The sequence below is a fragment of the Pantherophis guttatus genome, chromosome 8 (genome assembly GCF_059756535.1).
Source record: "Pantherophis guttatus breed Tessera chromosome 8, ASM5975653v1, whole genome shotgun sequence".
Lineage (NCBI taxonomy): Eukaryota > Metazoa > Chordata > Lepidosauria > Squamata > Colubridae > Pantherophis > Pantherophis guttatus.
Genome location: NC_142070.1, coordinates 69,448,744 through 69,462,890, shown reverse-complemented (window position 1 = coordinate 69,462,890; position 14,147 = coordinate 69,448,744). Strand labels below are relative to the sequence as shown.

The following is a 14,147-nucleotide window of genomic DNA, read 5'->3' as shown; positions in this document are numbered from 1 at the left end:
ATATAGTATGAACACTATAATAAGTTATGGTCCGTAGATTCCAAACAATAATCAGTTAATATTTGTTCATAAACAAAACAATGTGATTTTAATGACATATGGAAAACGTCATATGTTTCCTCTGTCATCTTTTTTTAAGACCAAGAAGGGAGAGGGATTGATATATATGGCATTTTTACTCAGAATCATTGGCTTTTAATCCTCTTTTAAATCTAAGTTTCTCTCAGACACATTTGATGACCAGATAAATCTTTATTAATCAATGGGTGGAATTCTTGCACAATATTTTCTTTGCCGCTAAGATTTTATGTATGAGAAAGAATCTCAGTTTTGCAATGGCTCCATTTAGGGCACAAAACAACTTTTGCACTTGGAAGAAACTAAAATGGAATTTTGAATGAAAACTTTGGACTGTATTTTAGGCAATGATCTTGGTATCATGATAAATAATTTCTTAAATTGTATGTACCATTAAAATTACTGCATTTGACAGTGAATGCTGTTCAATCTGATAACTTCACATTCAAATACTGAATGACAAACAGACTTATATCACAATTTTTGTGCTGTGGGTTGAAGAAACCAAGCTCAGAGGACAGATAGCTGGTAAGAACAGTAAAGGCTGAAATTTTGTTTCCAAATAAGCATTATAAATCAACGTGTTAACCAAAGGGTTACATGACTTTTTTCTCCAATGCCTGTTTTTCTTAATAGTAAAAACAAAAGAAAACACAAAAGAGAAAATATTTTCTAATTTTTTGGCTTTATATTCATTGTAAATATCATTGTGAATGCTACTTATACTGTAAATGGGTCATAAATGTATGGAATTTGACGCTTAAAAAGAGAAAAGAAGACTTTGGTTTGGGTAGATATGGGGGTGTCAGACAAGATTTAAAGATACTGTTGGCATGCAAATTCCACTTACTGTGACTTTTTTTCAATCCACTGATACAGTTGAAATCCTCAGCGCTGAAAGATTCATTACAGAGTCCTAGTATTTGGCTTAACGGATTCCAGAAAACATCTGTATATTTCAGACCGACTTATATTTTTTAAAAGGTAAAAAGCTTCCAGAATTGACCTCATAGAATGGCAAGGGAGGTAGAAATAGTCAAAATTACTTCTCTGAATACTCTGGCTGTGTATACAAAAAGGGAGGGAAGAGAAGAAGGGGGAACCCACCCAGAATCCGTCTCAGCAACCACCAGCATAAAGTTCAGATTTCATAGCTGAGATCATTGCTCTATTCTCAGCACTTTTGCTCTAGATGTGTGATTCTGACCAAAACATATTCTGCAGCTGGAAGGAGCCTTAACTAAATGGAATTTAACCAACCTTTCCCTTGTTACTTTTGTCTACTAAATGTAGGCTGATGTTTTGTGAGACGGGGCCTCTGAGAAGTAGGTCCAGATTGCTTGAAAAGTATTTCCTGCTGTTGAGTTGTAGGCATGTGAAAGTGTGTACATGTGGGTGTGTGAAAGAGAGAGAGAGAGAGAAAGAGAGAGAGAGAGGGAGGGAGGGAGGGAGGAAGAGAGAGAGGGGGAGAGGGAGGGAGGGAGGGAGGGGGGAGAGGAAAATGTGATTACACATTAAAAGCCTGATTTATGGTATTTATTGCAGGATTTCCTAATTTCCCAAATTTTCTAAATGTGCCATTTCATGAACACAGGCACATATCGAGAACGCTAATTTCCTTGACTCTTTTCCTTAATGCAAACAGAATGCTGACAGAACCATGCTACACACACAGCAAACTTTTAAAAGCAATTTAGTACACCCAGCAAAGAATGAGAGAGTCAAGAAAGAAGTAAAATAAATAATAATAAAAAAAAAGAATAGAAAATAGTTAAAGCTTAGGCAGATAAATTTCAGTGACAACGTTCTAATCAACGAACTGACAAAAACGAAGAAAAATGACAGAAAGAACAACAAAAACTGGCATTAAAATTAGTTGCAGTTCATATGTGAACGTACCACGTTACCTCTATGGAGAATCCTCCAAACTCTGGGAAAGCACATAGATAGACTCCATCTTGTCACATTTCAATTCGGTTGACATAAAGCACTTGTAATTCCTCTTTTGCAATCTGACAGAGGGCTTGAATCATATCTCTGAGGCTGCCCACCGCAACTACATCCTCCATTCTATACAGATTTGGTGAAACTATCTGCTGTTTATCTTTTCTGCTTCTTCTGCCTCCTCACAACGATTTCCTCTTAGTTGCTCCAGCCTGGGAACTCAGATTGCCATTTGGTTTTGATTAAAACCAGACAGACAGCTCTGTCAAAATTTGAGAGTAAGTTAATGGAAAGCACTGGCATGGTTTTAATTAGAGTATCAATTAATAATAAATGTTAACTATTTACATGGCACACACTATCAGGAAGAACTCTTGTCGTTTCTAAAGAGAAGAATGCCGTAATTGGGGAGGGGGGTTTAACTAGTTAACCTGTTTGTTTGTTTGTTTCAATTTAATACAATGCACCAAAGAAAGGAGCTTTCTTATGAATGCCAAACATAGGACAGACCCGCATTTGTGGAAAAGTGTTAATACCAAGTCCTGTAAAATTGTTGAAGCTACAGGAAATATACATTTTGTATACTCGCTTGGGAAGTATTGAAATGCATGGAAGGTAAAGGTAAAGGTAAAGGTTCCCCTCACACATATGTGCTAGTTGTTCCTGACTCTAGGGGACAATTCTCATCTCTGTTTCAAAGCCAAAGAGCCAGTGTTGTCCGAAGACGTCTCCGTGGTCATGTGGCCAGCATGACTAAATGCCAAAGGCGCACGGAACTCTGTTACCTTCCCACCAAAGGTGGTCCCTATTTTTCTACTTGCATTTTTAATGTGCTTTCGAACTGCTAGGTTGGCAGAAGCTGGGACAAGTAACGGGAGCTCACCCTATTACACGGCACTAGGGATTCGAACAGCTGAACTGCCAACCTTTCGATTGACAAGCTCAGCATCTTAGCTACTGAGTCACCGCGTCCCTGTAGGATGCATGGAAGGTATTGCCCCACAATTATTGTGGTTGCTGTTCTAAGCAGACCTACTGGTTATAATCAGCCATTAAGGATTGGAAGGAGGCAGAAGGAACTCATTTCATTGTAGAATGAAAAAAGCATTAGGTTACAGAGGACCTCACTCTCAATTGCAAATTATAAGATCCTAGTGGTACAACTTCTCCTTCTTCTTTGGAAGAACTGGAACAGGATGCAAGTAACCAAAAATAGCCAAGGAATTGCGCCTTATATAAAAAATTGAACCAGATTGGTAAGAGCGAGGAATACTAATAGTTAGAATAGAATAACAGACTTGGAAGGGAACTTGGAGGTCTTCTAGTCTAACCCCCTGCTAAGGCAGGAAACCCTACACCACTTCAGACAAATGGTTATCCAACATCTTCCTAAAAACTTCCAGTATTGGAGCATTCACAACTCCTGGAGGCAAGTTGTTCCACTGATTAATTGTTCTAACTGTCAGGAAATTTCTCCTTAGTTCTAAGTTGCTTCTCTCCTTGATTAGTTTCCACCCATTGCTTCTTCTCCTGCCCTCAAATGCTTTGGAGAATAGCTTGACTCCCTCTTCTTTTTGGCAGCCCCTGAGATATTGGAACACTGCTATCATGTTACCCCTAGTCTTTCTTTTCATTAAACTAGACATACCCAATTGCAGCAACCATTCTTCATATGTTTTAGCCTCCAGTCCCCTAATCATCTTTGTTACTCTTCTCTGCACTCCTTCTAGAGTCTCCACATCTTTTTTACATCGTGGCAACCAAAACTGAATGCAGTATTCCAAATGTTGCCTTACCAAGGCATTATAAAGTGGTATTAACACTTCACTTGATCTTGATTCTATCCCTTCAACAACAACTGCTCCCCATTCATGTCATACAATACAGGACCTTTTATCTTGAATATGTCTTGGGCTCAGGCCCCAAAGTAGGTGTTGAACAGATAACTTGAAAGCTATTAGGTAGAAATGCAGCTTGTGTGTTTCACTTTAGTTTTTGTAGAAGAATAGACTCCTGGCTAAATACGTGGGCAGTTGCTTCTGGCAGGGATGACGCATAGGAAAACGGTGTGACCACAAACTTTACAAATTCCATCTTATTTTCTGGGTGCAATAATTTAGATAATTCTTTGTGTCTATAATTGGAGGGGATCGTGGATACGTTCCCAGTGAATGTGATTTGTAAAGTGTTGGAAGAAATCTCCTTCTAGGTTCTGCTCCAAGTGGGGAAAAAGACACTGGAAATATGGAGACTGCTTGGAAAGATGGTTTAATGGTGGACAGGATCACATGGCTTGAGTTCCTGAACAGAAAAGGGGCAGATACAGTAAATCCTTGGGTTTTTATGCTCTCTCTGGCTCTGCATTTCTTGGGGCCCCAAAAGAGTATCCTGATTGGTTGTCAGACTCCCAGGGGGTTGGGGTCTTAGCTAGCCTTGCTGTCTGATGGTCACATGTGCTTCCCAGGTCACATGCTTCCCAGGTCACATGTGGTGAGTTTCGTTGCTAGATGGGGCCCATTGTGTTAGTTTCTGTTGCTATTGTGTTGCAAATGTCCTTTGACAAAGGATTGGGTTTCTGCCTCTGGCCCATTAACAAAGGGTGGGGGGCAGGAAGGTGGGAGCTGCTTTGTCTGTAAAATATGCTTCTCCATTTCTCATCCAGGGAAATATAATATTCTGCCTTTTTAATATTTCCCAAAATATTTCACTCTTCCAGGAAAGGGGTGGGTGCTAACTTCCTACAAAAGAGTGGGGGAGGGTCTTTATGAGGGAATTCAGCAGGGGAGGAGGACACTGCTTACTCATATCCAAGCTTAAGTACCAAATTAGGGTTAACTACTGGTAAGGAAGCCAGGATAACTAGGTCCAGGAGAACAATAGGGTAGGAAATTGGCCTGTGTTCCTTTCCAGTTTACAAGAGCTTCAGAGACATTTAGTTGGCGACTGTGGAAGCAAACTTTTGGAATAAGCTGGATCTTGGTCTGACCCAGCAGCGTTGTTCTTATGTTCTTAGGACCAAGTCCAGCATTCAGTTCACAAAAGAGCTGTGGGGTCTAGTATTTGAAATGTCAGTCTCCAGGAGGAAATATTTATGGTGAGACTGAAAATTGCTCTACCAGGGCAATTCAAAGCCACTGTGAGAAGCGTTTGCCAGAATAATTTCAGCTCAGTGAATTCAGCAGAGTAATTAGCCTAATCTAATAGTTTGTTCTGCTGAGGGAAAAAAAGAGAGAGATAGTTTTAGTTTGTAGAGAAAGACAATAATGATTTAATTGCTGAAGCCACATCTTTACCTAAGAGTGAAGCAAAGTTTCTGTGAAGGTCAGACCTTAAATAGGAAGCTCTCTCTTTGAAAGCTGCCAGAGTTTCATTTCCAGCTGAGTTAAGCAATAATGAACACAGTCGCCCCAAAATTAATAGATATGTTAGTTTAATGCTAACAGGGGGGAAACACCAGAGGGCAGGACAAGAGACAATGCTTGGAAACTGATCGAAGAGAAAAGCAAACTGGAATTAAGGAGAAACTTCCTAACAGTAAGGAGAATTAACCAGTGGAACCAGCTTGCCTTCAGAAATCGTGGGTGCTCCCATCATTGGTGGTTTTTAAGAAGAGACTGGACAGTCTCTTGTCTGAGATTGTATTGGGTCTTCTCCTGCTTGAGCAGGGGGCTGGACTAGAAGATCTCCAAGGTGCCTTCCTATTTCTATTATTTCTATTCCGAATAGAATAGAATAGAATAGAATAGAATAGAATAGAATAGAATAGAATAGAATAGAATAGAATAGAATAGAATTTTCTATTGGCCAAGTGTGATTGGACACACAAGGAATTTGTCTTGGTGCATATGCTCTCAGTGTACATAAAAGAAAAGATACGTTCATCAAGAATCATAAGGTACAACACTTAATGATAGTCATTGAATACAGATATTCTATTCCAGGGGTGGGCAAATATGGCCCCTTTATGACCTGTGGACTTCAACTCCCAGAATTCCTGAGCCAACTTGGCTGTCTCAGGAATTCTGGGAGTTGAAGTCCACAGGTTGTAAAAGGGCCACAGTTGCCCACCCCTATTCTATTCTATTCTATTCTATTCTATTCTATTCTATTCTATTCTATTCTATTCTATTCTATTCTATTCTATTCTATTCTATTCTATTTATTCTAGTCTAGTCTAGTCTAGTCTAGTCTAGTCTAGTCTAGTCTAGTCTAGTCTAGTCTAGTCTAGTCTAGTCTATTATTCTATTATTCTATTATTCTATTCTATTCCATTCCTAACTGGTAAAAAATAGTGGAGATAAAGTGAGTCATAAAAGGTTGACTTATATCAAATCAAAGCACTGGTTCATGTAGCTCAAATTTTTCCGACTTTCCATGGTTTCAAACATGAATTATTCACCAGTAATTGAAACAACAGGAATAGAAACTGCACATTCTGGAATATACACCAATGTTCACTAGTCTTCTATCTCCATCTTCTTTTGTTATTCTGATTGTCCGGTGACCATTTCTACATTAATGGCCTTTTTAAAAATATAATAAGTGGCAGAAAATGTCAAATGTCAGACACATATCTCAATTCTAAGTAAAGACGCTAAGCCACAGACACATAGCTTGTGAATGCTGTATGCCAACAGATCAGGAAGTAATACAAAAAAATTATACATGCGCAGAAATGGATAAATTAACTCTAGAATTAAAAGATAAGGAAGACTCAAAATATTTTATAGTATGGAATAGATGGTATAAGTGGATAAACCAAAGGAAAAAAGGGTAAAGATAAGAATTAGAGGAAATGCAAAAAAAAAAAATGCACTGCAAGATAGATAGAAAAGGTAAATAAGTCACTGTTTGTAGATTTGTATATATATGTTTATATATTCATATGTACTTAGTTTGTTAGTGTAATTATGGATTGAAAATGTAAATTTTAAGAGAGAGAAAATTTGTACATTCTCTCTTTTCGTTTTTGTTTGTTAATATTTTTAAATTCAATAAAGTTTGTTTTTAAACTTAAAAAAAAAGAAAAAGAAAGTAGTAATCATATGATCTATTCAGTGGCAGCAGGAAAAGCCACATGATGTTTTTAATGTACCACATCATTATATTAAGCCTGAAATTAGAGCTGAATCACAAACAATGAACAATTGGCTCAATCTCAATGAGGACATATCAAATCAAGAAAACTATTCTGCCCCTACACATGAAATGAGCATGTGTCTTCAAGTATTTCCTTTGGAATGTTACAGGAATGGCAAAAGACATCTTAACTAAGATTATTCTTTGTGTAGCCATGAAGATTGTTCAAGAAGGAGTGGGGGTTCATGGGGAGGAGAGGAGCTTGTGAGCATGATTAGATAACCCAGTGCCTTGTTCAACAACACAGAAATGCTAGCTCAGTAGTCTAGCAGATGTTCTACATGTAGGACATTCTAACTTCAAATCTGTAACGAACAGAATCAGGTGACTGATAAACAAAAACACTTCCAAGAGGTAAAGGTAAATGTTCCCCTCACACATATGTGCTAGTCGTTCCTGAATCATCTCCGTTTCAAAGCCAAAGAGCCAGCGCTGTCCGAAGACGTCTCCATGGCCAGGTGGCTGGCATGACTAAACACCAAAGGCACATGGGACGCTGTTCCCTTCCCACCAAAGGTGGTCCCTATTTTTCTATTTGCATTTTTTACGTGCTTTTGAACTGCTAGGTTGGCAGAAGCTGGGTCAAGTAATGGGAGCTCACCTCGTTACGCGGCACTAGGGATTCGAACCGCTGAACTGCCGACCTTTCGATCGACAAGCTCAGCATCTTAGTCACTGAGCCACTGCGTCCCTCCAAGAGGATATATTAGTCTGAAAATATGATACTTGTAAAAGTAGAGTATAAAAGGCAATTTGATTTGTTTCTAACAAGGATATCAGATTTTTTTAAAATTCAATCTATCAGGTAATTTCAACAGAATTCAGTTATTGCTTTGAATAGCACATTTCTTTATATTTTTCAAAACAGTTGGCAACTATCTATGTGTTCAAAGTTTGTGTATATTGGAGAAAGAGATGTACCCAACGGATACACACAACAACGTTATATGCCATCTTATTCACAGGCATTCTAGGCTGTTGATACACACTATGGGTGGAAGTGCTTATACAAATGTTTTCTTGAATTTTCTTGAATTCTAAAAAATTTCACTCCAAAATAATGTAGCAATTTGTAAGATGTAAGGCTAAACATGGAATGAGTGCAGACTCTTGGTATGTCATTAATTTCTAGTTTCCTGAGGTTAAGAAAAAAAAAGAGGAAGATTTGGACATTTATAATGAATAAATGGCATGGGATAGACTTTCTAAGATAGCTCTCAGACATGAACTAACTACAATTTTATTTTTCTATTAGCTGACACGACCAGCGCATATATTTTGCTTTAATGTTCATGGATGTCATAAATGTAGGTAAAATAAATTTTGTAAAACTTTATTATGGGCATGGAATACCACTCTCGTGTACTTTTCTCAAACCAATACATGAAAGGCAACACTTACACAAAAACTGCCTTTCTGCATTGGATTATCATAGTGAAGGAAGACCATTTCTTGAGGAAGCAGACTAATTATAAATCTTATAACTTCTGGGGTGAGACATTCTTTCCTTCTAGAATAGAATAGAGCAGAGCAGAGCAGAGCAGAACAGAACAGAACAGAACAGAACAGAACAGAACAGAATAGAATAGAATTCTTTATTGGCCAAGTGTGATTGGACACATAAGGAATTTGTCTTCGGTGCATACGCTCTCAGTGTACATAAAAAGAAAAGATACATTCGTCAAGAATCATAAAGTACAACACTTAAAGAAAGTCATAGGGTACAAATAACCAATCAGGAAACAATCAATATCAATATAAATCGTAAGGATACAAGCAACAAAGTTACAGTCATGCAGTCATAAGTGGGAGGAGATGGGTGATAGGAACGATGAGAAGACTCATAGTAATGCAGACTTAGTAACTAGTTTGACAGTGTTGAGGGAATTATTTGTTTAGCAGAGTGATGGCGTTCGGGAAAAAACTGTTCTTGTGTCTAGTTGTTCTGGTGTGCAGTGCTCTATGCGTCGTTTTGAGGGTAGGAGTTGAAACAGTTTATGTCCAGGATGCGAGGGGTCTGTAAATATTTTCACAGCCCTCTTTTTGACTCGTGCAGTATACAGGTCCTTTGACAGAAGGGTAACGAATGCAGCAAAATGCACTGGCCTAACATTGTTTAGGTTGTGGCCCATTTGAGAACAGACAGGCTATTTATCTATCAATAATTCAGTATTTTGTTCTTTATTTTCTTGAACCCACCTAATACATTCTTGTTATAATCACAGCCTGTGGTGAGCACCAAATACTTCATCTGAAAAGAAGTATTGGGGCTGTTTTCAATCTGCTACATTTCATTGGCTACCACCTAAATCTAATGAGGTCAAAGGGTTCTTTATTTGTGAGTGTCTGCAGACCAAATGTGATTTCCACATGGCTATTAGGAACTTTTTTTTTCTTTTTCTTTTTGCTAAATCAAAGTCTAAAAAAAATTCTTCTGGCCAAAATGCATTTTCAATACTGTTTGAAAAAAGGGGACTCTTGGATATTGGATTAAATATACCTGTCACATACTGCATACCTCATTATATACTGTAACGCAAAATGAAAACATTCATCCAACGTTAGCCCCAGTGATACATGATTTATCGGACAATGAGGTATATCAATCATGCTGATTTTATTTTTATCTATTTTTTATTTATTTAATTAAAAATAGATAAACAAAAACATACATACATATTTATTTATTTATTTATTTATTTATTTATTTGTTTGTTTGTTTGTTTATTTATTTATTTATTTATTTATTTATTTATTTATTTATTTATTGGTTCGATTTATATGCCGCCCTTCTCCGGAGACTCAGGGCGGCTTACAATGCATCAAGCAATAGCCTTCATAACTTTTGTATATACCTGCTTAGTAGGGCTTTCGGGGGCCCCTAAGCAGTGTTCTTTTTTATATACAAAGTCAGCTTATTGCCCCCACAATCCGGGTCCTCATTTTACCTACCTCGAAAGGATGGAAGGCTGAGTCAACCTTGAGCCTGGTGAGATTTGAACTTGCAGTAATTGCAGGCAGATGGTGTTACTTAACAGAGCTTTAGTCTGCCGCGCCACCAAGGCTCACATACAATACACAACATAAACAAACTATACATTTAAATCAAGTCTTGCAACTTGCGTCTTAAGAAAAAAGAAAGTTACTTCGGTATTCTATATTTCTCTATATACCTATCTACATTTTCCATTATATAACGATATTTTAAGTTTATTTCTTGATTTTTCTTTCCTTACTTGGTATTCCCTTTCTGTCCTACTAATTATAGAGGAGAATAATGCTGATTTTAAATGAAACTTTGTGTAATAGATTTTGGGATGGGGGGAGCCTTGAGAAATATTTCTGAAGCTGCCAATAACATATCTTTTGGATTACCTTTCTCCCTCCAGATTTATGAGAGGGTGAGTGAGGCCAAACGGGTAAAGCTTCATATTAAGGTATTAACATCTTCCCCCAAGCAATATTTATATTCTACATATATAAATATACCTGAATCCCACATAATCATTTCACATTTATATAACAGTCTTGTAAAGGTTGGCCATCACATATTTTTCTGCAGTTCCAAAACTACTTCTAGGCTTCCCTGGTGAAAACTCACATACATGCAGAGACCCACCGTGACAATGAATTAATGGTCCAAACTGCCAAGCTTAAAACTCTGGACTGCAAAACTTCAGTCCTTCGCTTGCAGCAAAGTCTTCGAGTTTTCTGTATTTATTTTCTGTCATATAGTTGGATTATTGCAGATCCGAACAGCTCTAATGTAAACGATAAAACTTGCTGAACAGAAATTAGCAGGAGTTCCTGAACCCTTGACTGTGCATGGCTTAACTACGCTCCTTAAATCAAATTACACTGATGTCAGGCACACAACATGGCATGGGTAGATAAGAATCTGTTACATGCTAAGATGCCCACTAAAAACAGATGGTTGTCCTTGTGACAACGGGACAGTGCAATGCTGTCGTAGTCCTGTAGTTTAATTCTGGTAGGTAAAGGTAAAGGTTCCCCTTGCACATATGTGCTAGTCGTTCCCGACTCTAGGGGGTGGTGCTCATCTCCATTTCAAAGCCGAAGAGCCAGCGCTGTCCAAAAATGTATCCATGGTCATGCGGCCGGCATGACTAAAGGCCAAAGGCACACGGAATGCTGTTACCTTCCCACCAAAAGTGGTCCCTATTTTTCTACTTGATGGATTTTCTAATCTGATGGATTGAGTTAGTCCGGTGATGGTGAACCTATGGCAGGCGTGCCACAGGTGGAACACAGAGCCATATTTGTGGGCACGTGAGCATTGCCCTAGCTCAGCTCCAGTGGGCTATGCCGATCTGGTGTCCGCACCAAGTTCGGCATCAGTATGGTGATCCCTAGGGAGCCAAGGGCCACCAGTTGGCCTAAGGAGGGGGAGAGGCTCCGGAGTGGCTATTAGTCCTTTTTTCAGAACAAGCCTGGATAAGCAAATTGCTCAAATAACCGCCTATCGGGACATCCTGAACCAACTGTCTGAGTGGTTCCGAGTAGCCATTAAAGTTGACGGCGGATTACGCACCAACAACATGAGAAAGCAACTGGACACCAAAGAAAAAGGTCAACCAGACCAGAGACTTCCTAAAGACAGGAGGCCCAGGGACGAAGACCCATCCGGGGCAGCCCCTACAGTGGGACCTAACCAGTGGTGGGTTCCTCCCGGTTCAGTCCGGTTCGGCCAAGCCGGTAGCAGTGACGATATGACGTCACCGAACCGGTTCTCCCCCCCGCCCTCCCACTCCCCCCACATTATTCTTACCTTTTATTTGGTCCCACCCCCAATCTATTGCTGCCTCCTGAGTCCCAGCTGATGACTAGAGGGAAAAAAACCTGTTTAAACTCTTGCCGCGGGGCTTCAAAGGGCCATCCTACAGCTGATCAGTGTTAAAAACAAACAAATGAGTCGGGTCGTAAGTGTGAGGACTAGTCGTAAGTGCGAGGACCTTCCAGAAATGACTCCGACCAGCTAGCCATGCCCACCTAGTCACATGACCTCCAAGCTACACCCACAAAATAAGCCACGCCCACAGAACCAGTAGTAAAAAAAATTAGAACCCACCCCTGGACCTAACGTGCCAAAAGGCATTTGAAACACTAAAAGAGCTTCTTGCAAAGGAACCGGTGCTGAAGCATCCTGACTCCGAACAACCCAAGCAGACGCCAGCGACATGGCAGTGGGAGAAGTGCTACTCCAAAGAAATAGCCAAAGAAAAACTACACTCCCCATATAGGCATCCAACATGATCGATGGAAATGGTAGGAACTGTAGAATTAATCTATCTGGTAAGGACAGTCTGGCAGAGGAAAGTGTGATGTTGCTTTCTCCATTGGAAAAGCACTACTTTCAGGAGGATGATTGGGATTAGGAGAAGTAGAAGAGCAAAGACTTATATAAATCATTCTTTTTTGCTATCCCCCACAATCTCAATTCGCTGCAAAAAAACAAAACAAAAAACAAAACAACCCTAGGGAGAAGTAGGGAAGAAAGAGTTCAAGCTTAGATCTTTAATCATTTTATCTAATCTGACTCTGAACTAATTGATTTGGTATTGTCTACACCAGATGGCACTATAATCTATAAAGCACAAATGAAATTCTCAGGCTACATTAGCATAAGTGATATTGCATTTGTTAGCAGGCACAGGTTAATGAACTCTGCCAATTTAAAATTACTTTCTCTGGTATAGGCGCCTCTCTGAGATTCTGGAAAATGTTACCTAGTGAAACTCCTGACAATATATTTGAAATTCCTGGTCCCATTATTATTTTATTTTATTTTATTTTATTTTATTTTATTTTATTTTATTTTATTTTATTTTATTTTATTTTATTTTATTTTATTTTATTTTATTTTATTTTATTTTATTATTTTATTTTATTTTATTTTATTTTATTTTTTTGTTTTGTTTTATATTTTATTTTATTTTATTTTATTTTATTTTATTTGTTTTACTTTTTACTTTACTTTATTTTGAGAAGTGGCAAGGGAAAGGGACATTGTAATGACATGGATGTGTAACATAGACACAAATGAATTTCAAAATATTCTATTTGGGGAGATAACTTCTACATGCTCAGTATTTCTATTCCTGTCAATTTTTAAGCTTTATTCCAATGCAGGAATCTCTCATGGGGTAATTTTACTGCCTGATATTTGCATTTCTCGCAGTTTGGAAGTACCCCAAAGACAGGTTCACAGAGAAGCTCTGAAGTAATATTTGAAAATGTTCATCATGTACCAAAAAAAAAGAGGAAAAAAAGAGTTTATGGCACACTCTGAAATGAAACCCATATTTGCCAAATGAACTTCACTTTGCTTCTCGGTGATCTTGGTTTTAATTAACATAATATCACTTTGAGGCACTACGGGGATCTAAAGAAAAGAGAAGGAGTTTGAAGTTTCCTCTATTTTCTCCTTCGGCCAACCTCCCACAATATGGCCATCTGCGGTGTACAACTTTCCCTAAAGGCTCAAGCTTATTCCTTCTCAGTTTTTCCCAGCCCATCTTATTTTCTGGACTGCACCCGAAGCACATGGCTGAAGGACTTATAGCAATCCTTGGCAGCATCTACACTCGGAGCTCGCCTGCTGCTCTAATGCTGAGGTAATGTTCCCTGAAGACAAATGTTTATGAAGAATAAATTACATCTGGTGTATAAAGTCAGCGCTTCAGATTTGCAGGAAAGGTCTCCAACTGTGGGAATCTAACCAGCTTCCAACCAGTTTCCAACTGTGGGAATATAACCAAAAGGTCCCCTGGCTTTGATTGGGGTGGGGTGGGGGGAAAGTGGTGCCAACAAGTCTTTCCTTTCCACATTATTTACTTTTATCTGTAAAGGAAGAGAATGCAGAAGGCGATTATAATCATCTTGATTGCCTTCAGTAATTAGGTCTTCCCTGCAACTGTCCCCTGCGTTGGCTTTATTTTAGGATGGTGTCTTTACTGAGATACACA

The 14,147-nt window shown here is 38.6% G+C and overlaps 1 protein-coding gene across 3 annotated transcripts in view; it reads right to left on the bottom strand.

Moving 5' to 3' along the window:
• Positions 1-2,424, bottom strand: part of DLC1 (DLC1 Rho GTPase activating protein) — a 334,862-nt gene extending 332,438 nt beyond the window's left edge. Inside the window, exon 1 of one of the 3 annotated variants that reach the window (XM_087874937.1) lies at positions 1,978-2,424. The gene's annotated coding sequence lies outside the window, so the exon portion shown is untranslated. Of the gene's footprint in view, positions 1-928; positions 1,464-1,977 lie in introns of those variants that run through there. The other 2 variants (XM_087874936.1, XM_034411399.3) reach the window with 2 other exon arrangements.
• Positions 2,425-14,147: the final 11,723 nt, after the last annotated feature.